The sequence below is a fragment of the Ambystoma mexicanum genome, chromosome 11, assembly GCF_040938575.1.
Source record: "Ambystoma mexicanum isolate Mex_15411 chromosome 11, UKY_AmexF1_1, whole genome shotgun sequence".
NCBI classification, from domain to species: domain Eukaryota; kingdom Metazoa; phylum Chordata; class Amphibia; order Caudata; family Ambystomatidae; genus Ambystoma; species Ambystoma mexicanum.
Window position 1 is genome coordinate 107,533,545 of NC_090934.1, and position 13,049 is coordinate 107,546,593.

The following is a 13,049-nucleotide window of genomic DNA, read 5'->3' on the forward strand; positions in this document are numbered from 1 at the left end:
CAAGGGATTCTTATTATAATGTTGCGAAAAAAGTGTCAAGGATCATTGCAATACATATCATACCCTAATTAGTGCATTGACCGATGCATTGATATAAATAGCATTGCATTATGGGGTTCTATCTAGTATACTAAGCTACTCATGCAGAAACATAGCATTGTGTGCAGCGTACAAGATGAAGGTATAATATTTGTAATGTTAATATGTTTAACAATGAAATGATAATTGTTTTCTTAATAGATGTTTGTGTACTGTGAACTATGTAATAAGTAGCTAATAAAACCCATGTATTACATAATTGCATTACTATAGACAAAACACAAAGACACAAGAACACATACCAATATGGGTATATACAGGGAAAGTGAAGTTAGCAAAAAAGCACAAGTAGTAGATGAAACAATTCATAACGTAACTGATTATTTTCATGCAAATAAATGATTGCTCTGTTTCAAAGATGCCATTTACCCTATGTATATGTATCACTTGATGTGATTGGACCCTAAAGAAAGTAGTGTGAGTACAATGTATACAAATATGACCATATACAGGGAAAGTACAGCCATAAAAAAAAACAGAACTATCAGAAAGTGCTGATAACTCTATTGATTATCTTTATGCACAAAAAGGATTGCTGTCTTTCAAGCTTGTGCCTTCCCCTATGTATATGTTTCATATGATGTGACTGGACTCTAAGGGAACCTACTTGAAGGATATGTCTACAAATAAAATATTTTTTTTAGTTTCTGACTGTTACTGAAGAAAGCCATGTGGCCTAGATAGGTCAGCAAAAGAAAAAAGAGTGAGCCAGACAGATGATGTCATGAGTGATGTCATCAATGACATTTGTGATGTCATCTTTGATGTCGTGGGTGTTAGTCTTAGCAGTGCACAGTGGTGGCGCGAGTTATGGTTGCTTAGCTTACCATAACTGGCAAATTTCAGGGGTTTTTCGGTTTTACTTGGAACCATAACGTCCCTTTAACAAAGTTTTTTCACTGAATTTCATAGGTTTTTAGTAGCACAACTTAACAATAATAACTGACTTTATGTATATGTAATATGGAACATACTGAACCCTTTCTACTGAATTTGATGTCCGTAAACTTTTTTGATGTCCGCGGACATGTTCGGACAACAGTACCACTACCTAAAAACTCTGGGGGTGTATGTTTAATTATTATATCATAACATAGTAACATTTGAAAAATTCACAAAGCAGCACACATACATATTCAATGTAGTAATACATAAGAAATGTAACCCATATATGTAACACACTAACCATTCATTTAAATACAATATGTTCTAAAATGGAATATACCAAAAGAAGAAAAATTGGCTTCCAACAAAATTACCTCACAGACACTCTACAACTAAGAGCAAGACCAGACCTACAGAGTACTCAGAACATATCGTACCAGAAATAGTAAGTTTACTTCATTTTACTCATATATTTATAAACTTTCTGTATTAGATAAAAAAATATATCATCTTTTTTTTTTTTTCTCACAGAAATATCTAGTACTCTGGAATGGCTAGAGGAGCATTTCCCACATGAGGAAATGTCAGCAGATAGTGAAACTAATGGTACACACTTTACAATATAAACCATTTAATTATTATTATTTTATATACATTTAACATATATATTTTTCTTTTGTACAGAGCATGACAAAATAGAAAATACCTCTGAAGAAACTGTTACGGATAACACTCTTGACAGCATAAAAGAAAAAATTGATTTATTGTTGACCAATTTTAACAATTTGAAACATTTTGTTGACGATCATTTTAAAACAAAAACCTCGTACCATTGTCCCACATGTACTTGTCCCCCTTCACCATATCCCAGTCAATTATACCCAAACCATCTCCATAACCCATTCCATTTCTGCCTCACTTTCTCTGTCATAAATTGTTAATATATGTTAAATAAAGTTACATTTTTATATTATGTTGTAATTAGTTTCAGTTTAAAAAAAATAAAAACAATTTAGGTGTCCGCGGATAGCGCGGTTGTTCTGAAATGTTCGTAAATATTGAAAATGGAGGTGTCCTGAAGAACACTATACCTGTCCGTACTGTTCGCTAGCAAGTTGAAGCTGTTCTAGAACACACGCGGTGTCCTGAAATGTTCGTAAATAAATGAAAATGGAGGTGTCCTGAAGAACACTATACCTGTCTGTAGTGTTTGCTAGCAAGTTGAAACTGTTATAAGAACACAAGTGGTGTTCCTGAAATGTTCGTAAATAAACGAAAATGGAGCTGTCCTGAAGAACACTATACCTGTCCGTACTGTTCGCTAGCAAGTTGAAACTGTTCTAGAACACACACGGTGTCGTGAAATGTTTGTAAAGAAAGGAAAATGGAAGTGTCCTGAAGAACACTATAGCTGTCCGTAGTGTTCGCTAGCAAGTTGAAACTGTTCTAAGAACACACGTGGTATTCTAAAATGTTCGTAAATAAATGAAAATGGAGGTGTCCTGAAGAACACTATACCTGTCCGTATTGTTCGCTAGCAAGTTGAAACTGTTCTAAGAACACAAGTGGTGTCCTGAAATGTTTGTAAATAAATGAAAAATTGAGGTGTCCTGAAGAACACTATACCTGTCCATAATGTTCGCTACCAAGTTGAAACCGTTCTAAGAACACAAGCGGTGTCCTGAAATGTTCGTAAATAAACGAAAATGGAGGTGTCCTGAAGAACAGTATACCTGTCTGTACTGTTCGCTAGCAAGTTGAAACTGTTCTAAGGACACACGCTGTGTTCTGAAATGTTCGTAAATAAACGAAAATGGAGGTGTCCTGAGGACGCTATGTCGGTACGTATTGTTCGCAAGGAAGTTAAACTATTCTAAGAACAAACGGTTGTCCGTAACTGTTTGTTTGACGTGTGACACACTTTTAATTACTTCAGGACCCGAACAGTGTCCGTAGAACATCAACGCGCATGCACAAACCTATGTCCGTGCATTTGGTGTCCTGCGGACAGCCGCTTCCTTTGCGAACATGTTCGCGAATCGATCATGTGACCGTGCCCATGCTGATCGCGTGTTCTGAATGCGGACACTGTTCGTGTCCCTGAACAATTTAAAAGTACATTTTCAAGTAATCCACAATATTTCTCAATAAATAAAAACTCACCATAGCACAAGTCCCACATACTAATCCTGAGTTTCTACATACTTTTTGAAAGTTTTTGAACCTTTTTTTGTGTTCGATTTGTCCGCGGACAGCGCGCATGTCCGTGAACCACGTACAAGCACCCCTATAAAAGACCACGCCCTAGAGCTCATTCTCATTGTGTTTCTGGCTATTCTTCAGAGCATAGCTATTTTTCCTGCCACTTGCAGATTATACCATCATCGAGATGGCATCCATGGCTGCACTACTGCCACCTGGTGTTGCACCTGCTTCAGCACCACCCCCATCCCCTCCACCACCAACACCTCCCCAAGGGCCTGAAGAGGGGAACAGGAGTGAGGATGCAGAGGAGGAAGAAGAGGATGACCAGAATGAGGTAGTGAAAATCCCTACTACCCGCACTCGGCGTCAGTCTTGGGTGTGGTGGTTATTTATCATTCATGGGAATGGTCCTAAGGCTCGTGCGAACCGAGTCACCTGCAATGAGTGCAACATGGTACTCAGTCGCGGGAGGCATGGTTCGTACAGCTTTAAGACCACTAGCATGAAGCGACACCTAAGGTAATTTCACTCTGGGGCCATTGCAAGGTTGTACCTTGCGAGGAGCGTAGTAGGTTGATTTCCTCTACTTCATCCTCCGTTTCTGATCCTGTCACCACAAGGAACACCTCTGTGGGACAGCGTCTTCCTCAAGCTGCCTCACAGGCCATACATAAGGCTGATGACCCTTATCTTTCGAGGGTCACAGTTGTGTGTATGTACTGCGACAGAGTACTCTGCAGGGGGAGCGACTTCGTAGTGCTTTTGAGACTATCGTCTCAGAGCACGAGAAGACCTGCTCACTACCCAAATAAAACCCACTCTACATCTTCCTCTCTCAGCTCACCCTTTCTCATCCCTGTGGTTGGTGTCTCCCCCTTTCCCCTCCTTTCCCCTCCTCTCCTAGTGTGTCGTGTATAAAAAAACAAAAAAATATATAAAATAACAAAAATTAAGAAAAATAAGGCTCTTTTCAGAGCCACCTTTCACAGTTAAAAAATAGAAGTGAAAATAAATGAAGCAGGGCCCTTTGTATTTTTTAGAAGTCCGCGGACAGTCCGCAGACATCTAAAATTTTGGGGTGCTACCGTATCATAACCATTGCAATTTTCTCTGGGAGGAAGTGGTGGCTCTGAAAAGAGCCTTTGGGGGGTGTTTGTGTTTCAAAAATTATAAATACTCAACACCTATTTCAAAATGGATGCTGTAATTCTAAAAAAGGTCGCAATGCATTTTGTATGTTTCCCAGAAAAATCTGATTGCCAGAATAAGTTAGATGTACTCCATCTCTGCGAAAAATGTATGTACTACGAAACATAATATTTTCATTGTAAAAAGAGGACATGCCAAAATCTCTTAGAAGGCACAAACAGCCTTATTGACATTGCGCCTTGCTTTCTCCATTTGTGGACCAAATGAAGAAGAACGAAGCCACATTTGTCTCTGCGCAATCCGTGAAAAAATGACTTGAGAATTTGGAAACATTTCCATGACCTTCCCAAGTCCTTCTTTCATTGCAAATTGCAAATAAATTCCAAACGCATGTCCTAAACTGTTCCCTCCACAATGAATTATAATTATATCTGGATATTGTTCTGTCTCCAAAGTAGCACAGAGAGGTAACAAGTCCAACCCCATAATTCCACGTACTCCATGCCAGTGTACTTCCACATGTGGGAATCCAAGATATACAGCTACTCCACAGGTTTCAGCATTCACCTTCAACCAATGTATCCACGAGTCTCCCAAAATCCAAACAATCTGTTTTCTGAAACACACAGCCATAGCTATCTGTTCTTCTCTCAGCAAAAAGAGTATCTAAGAAACTCTCTCCTGGCACAACACACCCACTAAACTTTCCTGACCAATCCCTTTCAGTGCTCGTTCTCATTTGCATGACTTCTGAATCCAAAAATTCCCGGATGTAACACCCGATGTCCGCGAACTACCGCCATGTCCCCAGACATATCGTAACATGAACAGCCCTTCTATCATTTCCAGTTCACTCTCTGTGCCATTCCCTCATTGGATGTATCTAAGAAGTCACATGACCATCCAGCAATCACATTCAAGACCTCTACATCTAACTGCAGCATCATAGATCAGCACTGCAAATGTACTGTGAATCTCTCTGAGTACAAGTGTCATATCATTGGAAAGAACCATCTACAAGAAATACTCTTACAAGTCTTCAAGATTTCTACTTGCAGCTCCATGCATATCCATATGCATGAACACAAACTAGAGGTATGCATATTTTCTGTACAGTACATGAACACATTTTCTAACTGACTTTTAGCTTGTATAATCTGTAAAATGAAACTACTGTCTTTTTTTCAATCTCCTAAAATCAACTGCCACTTACAAATCTTTATACTATTTAATGTCTTTATACACACACACTCAAATCAAGTTAAACTAACATTTTTTAAATGAAATATAGACTACATATAGTCAAACAAAATTGCATGCACACTCTATGTTCAAATCTCAAACAATAATACTTGTACAATTACATATTTTTTTAAATTTCTTTATTTGTTTAATTACTTATATTTATATGGGACAAGCAGCCCATGGCATTGAGGCACAATTACTTGGAAGAGCATAGTTACAGGAATAATGGTATTCAGTGGTACATTATGAATTTCACAAGACATAGTAAAGATATTTTGTTTGCTACAATTACTCATTGCAATACAATTTGTTAATTAATAACATATCATATGTATTCAACTGGTTCAACGTATCTTATGTAAATAAGATAGTTTTAATGGTTTTGAGGAAGGCGCTGAGGATTTCAATTAAAAAAATCAATGTCTAAATTAAAAACAGTGCTATATACAAACAAAATTACTAATTTGTTTCTTTTACAATTGCAGTGAAGACGATTCTCCTGAAAAGAAGCAGTGAATTTGAAGTACAAAGAACAACTAAGAAGTAACCTGCTCATTTTAGAAAAAAAGTAAGTAGAATATCACCATAATATTTGTATTATTGCAAAAACACACTGTAAGGTTAATTCATGTTATTTATGTGCCTACAAATAGAGATTCTTCACCATTCTGTCCAAAAATCACTATGTTTTAAACAGCGATTTACAGCCAGAATGGCCCACAAATTCCTATTTTTCGACACACAAATTACTCAACTCAATCACTATAATTTAGATGTTATAGAACAAACAACTGTTTTAATTGTATAGCATTAGATATACTATTTATACTTCTCCACACCACTAGCTTACTTTTTCTGTCATCTGAACCCCAGTTTAGTAACACATTAATTCAAGAATACCCATCCCTACTAGTTGTAGTTCCCAATGCACAATCACACACCATTACATACATCTTTATCATCTTACTCAAACACTCATGCACACAGCACACATACATTGCAGAACACCCCAACCCATACCTTCTTTATATTTTTTTCAACAGACCCTAAAGAATGCCTACCAAAAATCAAGTCCGTAGAAAGCAACGCAGAAGTAGATCAAATGAAAATAAAAGTGTCCAACATAAGCATCCATCTCTAGCACAATTTGTAAAAAAGTTGAAACAAAACAGCTAATACAGTCATTTAGTGAAACAAAAGAAGTTTCAAGTACAAAAACTTTGCCTCCTCTATCAAAATGTAAACCAAACCAAAAAACAATTAGCAGAAAATCAGCTATCACTACAGATAAACTGCTTCTTTAAATCTTGATATAGTTCAAAGTAAGCATACCAAGAAAAGTATTTTAGCCAAAATGTTCCGTCACAAAGTCCTTCAAAATCTTATAAAAACAGGAGAGAAACCAGGTTCAACGCTTAAAACCTATCGTAGGATATTAATCCTAGAAGCGTTGATAGACAGTGCAATTCTTCTCAAAAGAAAGTTATTTATTTTAGTGTTAAACAAAATAAAACTACTAACAAAACGAATAACTAAATTACAAAAAAGACTTCTCAATAAACAAAATGTCAACAGAAAGAACTTCATAAGTATCTGCGGAGGAGAATGGAGTCACACTACAACCACAGAACCATACTTTAATGAAGAAGCGTACAAACAAAAGCAAACAAATACAATTGCCATACATAGCAGTGGTCGAGGTTATGAAAAAGTTAATAATACCATAATGGAACAAGAAGTACTCCTTACAAAAATATGTCCTGAAAACCTAGAATTACCCCTCCATTCAACTGAATCAGAACGTCTAGTATACAAATGGCCATGCTCGTCAATGTGTAACATTCCCAAACAATTTTTCAAGTCTTTACGCCAATTCCTCAATCAATGTGTGAAAAGCAAAGACTAAATCAAAATTAAACTACTGCAAAATATGGATACCTGTCCAGTACGCAAGTACACAGGACTACAAGGACATTCATTGGCCTGCATTACAGGACCTACTTGCAAAACCACCGTCCATGATATCAAAAGGACATCAACACATCATTCAACTATAAGAAAACTAGTTTATAAACAGCACTATGCTAAAAGTCCTGCTTTAGCACTAGCCAATTTAAATAACATTCTTCTACATGGTACAGCAAAAGACCTACTAGAAGAAATCGACTATATCCAGAAAAAATATTTTGGAAGTGAAACCCACTTACAGAATGAAATAGCTGTAAGCCAAATTAGTAACAATTCTACACATGGCAGCCTTTTACTACACACATACAAAAAAGAAATACTAAAATTTAAAAGTACATCAGCTGAAGTACCAAATCATGTGTGTGTATGTTGCCGCAGAACTTTTTATAAAAGTAACACAAAAACTGTAGACCTATCATACAAAATAGAAGACAATGAAGATTCTAAATGGTTTGAATTAGCTCTCTACCTTATAGCAGAAAACAAATACAAAATAACTGACCCCGTAATACTTTGTAGTTACTGCACTACAAAACTTGACAACAACCAAACTCCTTCACATGCTATCACAAATAATTGGGAATTATATCCACTACCAAAACCCCTTCAACAACTTAATTTATATGAGAGCATCATAATTCAAACAGTGCACCCATTTCAAGCAATAATACGCCTTCAACCAAAAACTGCAAAATTACCTCCCTCTAAATTAGTGAAAGGTATTCATGGAAAAGTAGTGTATTTACCATTAGATCTAAAAGAAAATGTGCACACTCTAGGAGTGCAACGGCCAATGCAACAATCTTTAATTATCTTGGTAAATGGAGTACCTACAAAAGACAAAACAAATTGGCAACAGCTGGTAGATTTACATAAAGTTAGAGAAGCCTTGCAATATCTTAAAGAGAATAATGAATATTACAAAGAAATTAATATTGAATTAAACTTGAAGGATACAACTGAAATAATGCAAGAGACACAAGAAGCTGGTCAATTTGAGCTCCTATATCCTGCTACAATATCAAACACTTTAGACCATTATACAATTCATCCATTGGACTGTTATGTCACCATAGAAGATGCACTGGAAACCTAACAAATGCGTCAAACAAAAGGATCACCAACCAGCATATGGGAAAAAAGTATAGAAGTACGTGCTTTTCCTCTACTCTTTCCTACTGGCAAAGGAGGAAGGTTCGGTGATAGACCTATTCAAATATCAGCATCAGAATACCGCTCATTACGGATGTATTCTGAAGATCCCAGATTTAGACAAAATGTGGAATACATATTCCTCCTACTCTTTGAAAGTGGACTAGCAACTTTATGTTATGCACACATATTAAAATCAGGATCACACTTTCAAAATATGACAGCTACACAATTATAACAAAAAGTGCAACAAAAAGATGAGGTTTTACAATCAAATATTACAAATCTGTTAGCAAATATGCGTGGTACTAAAGAGTACTGGTTTCGACGTCACGGAGATGTACGTTGTATGATCAGAAACCTAGGCCCACCCTCTTGGTTTGTAACATTAAATTGTGCAGAATATGCATGGGAAGATTTACATGATTTCCTACGCATATCAAACAAAAAAAAACAAACATAGATATACTAAGACCTGGAGAACTTTGTTCTCTGTCTCCTGTTAATGTATCAAGATATTTACACCATCCCTTCATTGCTATGCTACATTTTATTTGTAATAAAACTGTTCCTCCCCTTTTGGAGTAAAGAATACCAAGCCAGAGGAGCACCACCTATCCACATGCTTTTATGGATTAAAGATGCTCCTAAATTTGGTCAAGACAGTGATGCCACTGTTTTACAGTTTATTGAAAAATATGTCACTTGTGAAATTCCATCGGAATTCAAAAATAGTGATCGTCATGCACAAATTTTACAATTTCAAAGACACAAATGTGGCAAATATTGTCGTCGCAAATACAAAAACAAAGGGAAATACTACACCAAATGCCGATTTGGTTTCCCTAGACCAGTTACAAATACAGGTCAAGTGAACAACCTCATGTCTTCAGTTAGACATAGTGTTAAAGGTAAGTCACCTAAAAATGTATATTACATAAAAAGAAAAGAAGAAACATATATCAATGATTACAATGTAATCATTGCCCACTTATGGAATGCAAACATAGATGTGCAGTACATTGCAGACAATTATACTGCAGTTGCACTATATGTCACATCATACTTAACCAAAGCAGAAAAGACAGAGCTGCAAGACCTCTGGAATGACCTGTCATCAGATAAAACAGTGTCTCAACAATTATACAGCTTGGGCATAAAAATGCTGTCCCATAGAGAATGTGGATCCTATGAAGCAGCTGATTGTTTAACTGGTACTACACTGTATGGTAAGTTTGAAAATATAGTATGGCTAAGTCTTGGTCCAGCTAAATCTAGAAAAAGAGTTCTAAAATCATACGAAGAACTAGAAACAATAGCCAAACATGATCCCAACAGCCAAGACATTTTAAAAACAATTTATTGGACACATACTACCCAAACAGGAGTACCACTTTGGAAACCATGTGTCTATACCACATAGCCCAAAACTACACATACAAAAATAATATAAAACCTGATGAAAAAAACGGTAAATACAGAGTGACAAACTGGGAAGTCAGCTTAGTAAAACTCACCAAACCAAATTTAATTAATCATATCAAATTGTCATTAAAGACTCCTCAACATAAAGAAGTATATTACATGTCCCTGCTACAACTCTTTAAACCATGGAGAAAAGACAAAGAAATACTAGATAACTATCATGACTCATATGAAGACGCTTTCAAAGCAAATGAAAGCACTATAACTGATGTAAACTTTACACAGTACAAAACAATGTTGCACAATGAACAGCAACACGAAGAAGAACTCCATGCCCAACTAGATAAGGACACTCCTGACAGTAGTCAACCTTCTGTAACAGGAAGCCAAGCACCACTGGGAGAGCCACTAATAACAAATGAGGCAGAATTAGCTATGTTAGAAGTAGAAAACACCATGTGTCAGTATGAAGATAAAGAAGACTTAACTATACTACAATCAAAACTAAACAATGAGCAATGTAGCATTTTTCAAGAAGTAACAAAAGAAAGTGCACATGGTGTACAACATGAAAACAAAGAATGCACCTGCCAAAATTACAAACCTATACTATTGTACGTCAGTGGTGAAGCTGGTTCTGGCAAAACATTCCTAATCAAAATCATCAGTAAGTTCCTTCAACAATTGACAAACAACAAACTGTCAGCTGTTGTCACTGCCCCCACAGGTTTAGCTGCCTACAACATAGGTGGTGTCACTTTACACTGATTACTACTCCTGCCAGTAGAAGACCAAAACAAATTAGACTATTACAAACTTTCTACAGAAGCTGCAATGGAACTACGCAGAGTATTGAAACAAATGAAAATGCTTCTAATAGATGAAGTGAGCATGGTGTCCAACCTAATGTTGGCTTTGATTCACCTCAGATTACAAGAAGTACTCAAAACAAACTATGAAGAGCTCTTTGCAGGAAAACACATTATTCTTGTCAGAGATCTTTCTCAATTGACACCAGTAAAAGGTGAGCCTATTTTTAAAACATTAGGACACAAACTCTGCCGCAAAACTGTTGGCAGCATTGGAAATGTCAACCTTTGGCAACATTTCCAATACAGAGAATTAACAGAAAAAATGTGGCAATCTGCAGATCTCACTTATTCCAACATCTAAAAAAGTATCAGAGTTGGTATACTTTCTAAAGAAGCAGAAGCAATATTGCAAACCCGGCACATTCATACACTTTATGGTGATAATGCATGTGCTACAGATGTTATGGAACAATTAGCCCACACAAATGTCAATTGTATGGCCTTAATGCCAACTCTTGCAAGCTGTTTCAAATTCAATGAAATAATGTTAAGTTAAGAAATGCAACCACTAATGGAAATTAGCGCCACAGACAAACTAGATGTACATAGTATGACACTACCCATGTGTGACCAAGCCACAACAAGACTAAATAGTTTAGCAAAATCAATCTTAAACTCATCATGCTTGGATAATATATAAAAATTATCCTTAAATTGCAGAGTATGCTTAAACGTAAACTTGACATGGACCAAGGACTACTTAATGGAGCACTGGGTACAGTTGTTGGCTTTCAAACATACCCATGTGACAACAAAATTCAGTTTGTCAATATTCTCTTTGAAAAACTTTCAGAAGTAAAAAGGATAGGACGCTCAACAGCTTGATTCCTTCTCTTCAAAGACATGTATGTACGCAGAGAACAATTTTCTCTAACTCTTGCATACACAGTCACCATTCATAAATCACAAGGTTTTACACTTTAAAGAAGGCATGAGCTACGTAGCACTATCACGCTTATGTACACTTGACGGTCTATTTCTAATCAACTTTGATGCAAGTAAAGTAAACGCTGATATTCCTTGCATTTTAGAATACAATAGACTTCGCTCACTATACACCCCCCATGTAAACACATATTCTGTACCACAAAAAGTTAAATGTTGTAAAAGAAAACTAAATCAAACAGAAATGCAACAGGATGTCACTGCAAATCCTCCAAGAGAGTAAAAGAAACTAAAACTTCATCAAGTACCACAATCATAAAAGAACCCATTAGGGAAAGTAAACCAGGTACTTCATCAAAGAAGGAAGACAAACTAAAAAAAAATCAATCAGATACAGAACTACCTGGTCCATTTAAACTCTCAAATATAGTTGGAGTAAGTTGTTACGCAAATGTAGCAATGAATATTCTATTTCAATTGCCACCAATTGTTGACAACATTTAATTACACAGTACAGACCAATTGTGTTTGCAAATGTTAGTACTTCACAGAAATGCAACAAACTATCCACTGCATAGTGGTTATGGAATTAGACAACAATTGGACTACTGTGCTGGAATGGTTAAATTCACTATAAACTCACAGGAAGATCCACAAGAATTTCTAATGTACTTACTACAAGTACTGGAAAATAAAAACATACCTATAAATGAAATCTTCCAGATTTCATACATGTGGAAACATAAATGCACTCTCTGCAACAATGTGACTCAAGAAGAAATCCCCAATGAACGCTTCATATATATATATATATATATATATATATATATATATATATCTATCAATACCTAATTGTGAATCCATTCCATTTCAGCAACTTGTACAAAATGCAAACCATGGTAGATTATGTACTAACTGCAATTCGGATAATCGCTCCACGTTAGTAATTCAAACACATAGTAAATGCGTAATACTAATGCTTCTACGTTACAATGCAGATGGTACCAAAAACAACTGCAAGCTGACTGGATTCACACATGGTCAAATATCACTTGGTAAGAAAACCTTCACACCAATAGGTATAATCTTCCACGCAGGAGCCACAACCAATTCAGGGCACTACACTGCATATATAAAAAAGAAATGTGGATGGTTTGAATGTAA